A 4,013-nucleotide genomic window follows, 5' to 3' on the forward strand; every position below is an offset into this window, starting at 1 on the left:
CCCGGGTTTCTTGTGTCCATTCAACCAGTTCCTGTCCTTTCCTGCCTTCTCCTCCTGCCTCTGGACAGGAGCTGCCCATTTCGCCTCATGTATCTGCTTGAACTAAGAAGCACACTCTTCACGAGTATTATTTTCTGTTTTATAGTCCAATCTAATCTTTGTCTGAAGAGTGGGCTTTGGGACAGGTTTTAGTTCTGGGTTAACAGAGCATCTGGGGACCATGGCTTCAGGGTCTCCTCCAGTCTCAGTCAGACCATTAAGTCTGGTCTTTTTACATGAATTTGAGTTCTGCCCCATACTTTCTTCCTCTCCGTCAGGGACTCCCTGCTGTGTTCCTTGTCAGAGCCATCATTGATGGTAGCAGGGCACCATCTAGTTCTTCTGGTCTCAGGTGGATGGAGTCTCTGGTTTATGTGGGCTTTTTGTCTCTTGGGCTAATATTTTCCTTGTGTCTTTGGTGTTCTTCATTCTCCTGTGCTCCATGTGGGTTGGGACCAGTTAACGCATCTTAGATGGCCACTCACAAGCCTTTATGACCCCAGATACCACTCATCAAAGTGGGAAGCAGGACATTTTCTTAACAAATTTTGTTATGCCAGTTGACCGAGATGTTCTCTGAAACAACAGTCCCCAGACCCCAGCCCCAGCTACTCTTTCCCTCACAGTGTTTGGCTGTGTTCAGGAAACTTCTTAGCTTTTGCTTTAGTCCAATTGTGCAGACTTGTATTGCGTACCTGTATTGTGTGCTATCCTTCCCTTCACTTAAGATGATTCTTGTCTACTATCTAGTTAGTGAATTCCCATTTCCCTCCCTTACCACCCTCTTAACCATCAAAGAATGTTTTCTTCTGTGTTTAAACCTTTTCTTGCGTTCTTGTAATAGTGGTCTTACACAATATTTGTAATTTTGTAACTGACTAATTTCACTCAGCATAATGCCATCCAGATTCATCCATGTTGTGAGATGTTTCTCGGATTCATCATTGTTCTTTATCATTGGATAGTATTCCATTGTGTGTATGTACTATATTTTCTTTATCCATTCGTATGTTGATGGGCACCCAGACTGTTTCCATCTTTTTGCTATTTTGAACAGTGCTCCAATGAAAATGGGTGTGCATATATTTATTCGTGTGACGGCTCTTATTACTCTAGGATATATTCCAAGGAGTGGGATTGCTGGATCCTATGGAACTTCTATTTCCACAGTGGTTGTAACATTTTACATTCCCACCTCTCCAACATTTATTATTTTGTGTTTTTTGGATTAGTGCCAGCCTTCTTGGAGTGAGATGGTATCTCGTTGTAGTTTTGATTTGCATTTCTCTAATGGCTAATGATCTTGAGCATTTCCTCATGTATATATCTGTTAGCCACCTGAATGTCTTCTTTGGTGAAGTGTCTGTTTATATCCTTTGCCCATTTTTTGATTGGGTTATTTGTATTTTTGTTGTTGAGGTGTCACAGTATCCTGTACATTTTAGAGATTAGACCCTTATCATATATGCTGTAGCCAAAATTTTTTTCCCAGTCTGTAGGTTCTCTTTTTATTCTTTTGTTAAAGTCTTTTGATGAGCATAAGTGTGTGATTTTTAGGAGCTCCCAGTTATCTAGTTTCTCTTCTGGTGTTTGTGCATTGTTAGTTATACTTTATATTCTGTTTATGCCATGTATTAGGCCTCTTATCGTTGTCCCTATTTTTTCTTCCATGATCTTTATCATTTTCGACTTTATATTTAGGTCTTCGATGCATTTTGAGTTAGTTTTTGTGCATGGTGTGAGATATGGGTCTTGTTTCATTTTTTTTGCAGACGGATATCCAGTTGTGCTAGCACCATTTGTTAAAGAGACTGCCTTTTCCCCATTTAATGGACTTTGTGCCTTTGTCAAATATCAACTGCTCATAGGTGGATGAATTTCTGTGTGGTTTCTCAATTCTGTTCCATTGATCTATGTATCTATTGTTGTACCAGAACCAGGCTGTTTTGACTACTGTGGTGGTATAATAGTTTCGAAAATCAGGTAGTGTGAGGCCTCCCACTTTGTCCTTCTTCAGTAATGTTTTACTTATCCAGGGCCTCTTCCCTTTCCATATGAAGTTGGTGGTTTGTTTCTCCATCTCATTAAAAAATGTCATTGGAATTTGGATCAGGATTGCATTGTATCTGTAGATTGCTTTGGGTAGAACTGACATTTTCACAATCTTGAGTTTTCCTATCCGTGGGCATGGCATGTATTTCCACTTATGTAGGTCTCTTGGTTTCTTGCAGTGGTGTCTTGTAGTTTTCTTTGTATAGGTCTCTTATGTCTCTGGTTAGGCTTTTCCCTAAGTATTTTATCTTCTTGGGGGCTATTGTAAATGGTATTTATTTGGTAATTTCCTTTTGGAAGTTCTCTTTGTTGGTGTAGAGGGATCCAACTGATTTTTGTGTTCATCTTGTATCCTGATACTTTGCTGAAATCTTGTATTAGTTCCAGTAGTTTTCTTGTGGATTCTTTGGGATTTTCTGTGTATAAGCTCATATCATCTGCCAATAGGGATACTTTTACTTTTTCCTTACCAATTTGGATGCCCTTTATTACTTTTCCTTCCTTATTGCTCTGGCTAGGACCTCCAGCACAATGTTGAATAAGAGCAGTGATAAAGGGCATCCTTGTCCTGTTCCCGTTCTCAAGGGGAATGCTTTCAGACTCTCTCTGTTTAGGATGATATTGGCTGTTGGCTTTATATTCATGCCCTTTATTATGTCAAGGAACTTTCCTTATATTCCTATTTTGCTCAGAGTTTTTTATCATGAATGAGTGTTGGACTTTATCAAATGCCTTTTCTGCATCAATTGATAAGATCTTGTGGTTCTTATCTTTTGTTTTATTTATGTGCTGAATTACATTGATTGTTTTTCTACTGTTCAACCATCCCTGCATACCTGGGATGAATCCCACTTGATCATGATGAATTATTTTTTTTGATATATTGTCGAATTCTATTGGCTAGAATTTTGTTGAGGATTTTTGCATCTGTGTTCATGGGAGATGCTGGTCTGTAATTTTCTTTTTCTTTTTTTTTGTGGTGTCTTTACCTGGTTTTGGTATCAGGGTTATGCTGGCTTCATAGAATTAGTTTGGGAGTATTCCATCCTTTTCTATGCTCTGAAATATGTTTAGTAGTAGTGGTGTTAACTCTTCTCTGAAAGTTAGGTAGAATTCTCCAGTGAAAATTTCCAGGCCAGGGTTTTTTTGTTTCCCCCAGGAGGATTTTTTTTTTTTTAACCTCTTCAATCTCTTCTTTTGCTATAGGTTTATTTAGTTTTTCTACCTTGGTTTTTGTTAAGTTAGGTAGGTAGTTTGTTTCTAGAAATTTGTCCATTTTCTCTAGGTTTTCAAGTTTGTTGAAATACAATTTTTCATAGTATTCTGTTATGATCCTTTCAATTTCAGTTGAGTTTGTTGTGGTATCACCCATCTCATTTCTTATTCCAGTTATTTGCTTCCTCTCCTGTTTTTCTTTTGTCAGTTTGGCCATTGGTTTACCGATTTTGTTGATCTTTTCAAAGAACCAATTTTCGTCTTATTAACCCCTTCAGTTGCTTCTCTATTCTCTATTTCATTTATTTCTGCTCTAATATTTATTATTTCCTTTCTTCTGGTGCCTGAGGGCTTCTTTTGCTGCTCTCTTTCCATTTGTTCAAGTTGTAGGGTTAATGTTTTGATTTTGGCCCTTTCTTCTTTTTGTATGTGTGCATTTATTGCTATAAATTCACCTCTGAGCACTGTTTTTGCTGTGTCCCAAAGGTTCTGGTAAGATGTGTTTTCATTCTCATTTGATTCTATGAATTTATTTATTCTGTCTTTGATTTCTTCTATAACTCAGTAGTTTTTGAGCAAGGTTTTGTTCAGTTTCCATGTATTTGATTTTTTTTCCTTGCTTTTTCTCTTATTGGTTTCTGCTTTTATGGCTTTGTGGTCAGAAAAGATGCTTTGTAATATTTCAGTGTTTTGAATTCTGTTAAGGC

This window comes from Trichechus manatus, unplaced genomic scaffold (genome assembly GCF_000243295.1).
Source record: "Trichechus manatus latirostris isolate Lorelei unplaced genomic scaffold, TriManLat1.0 scaffold00016, whole genome shotgun sequence".
Lineage (NCBI taxonomy): Eukaryota > Metazoa > Chordata > Mammalia > Sirenia > Trichechidae > Trichechus > Trichechus manatus.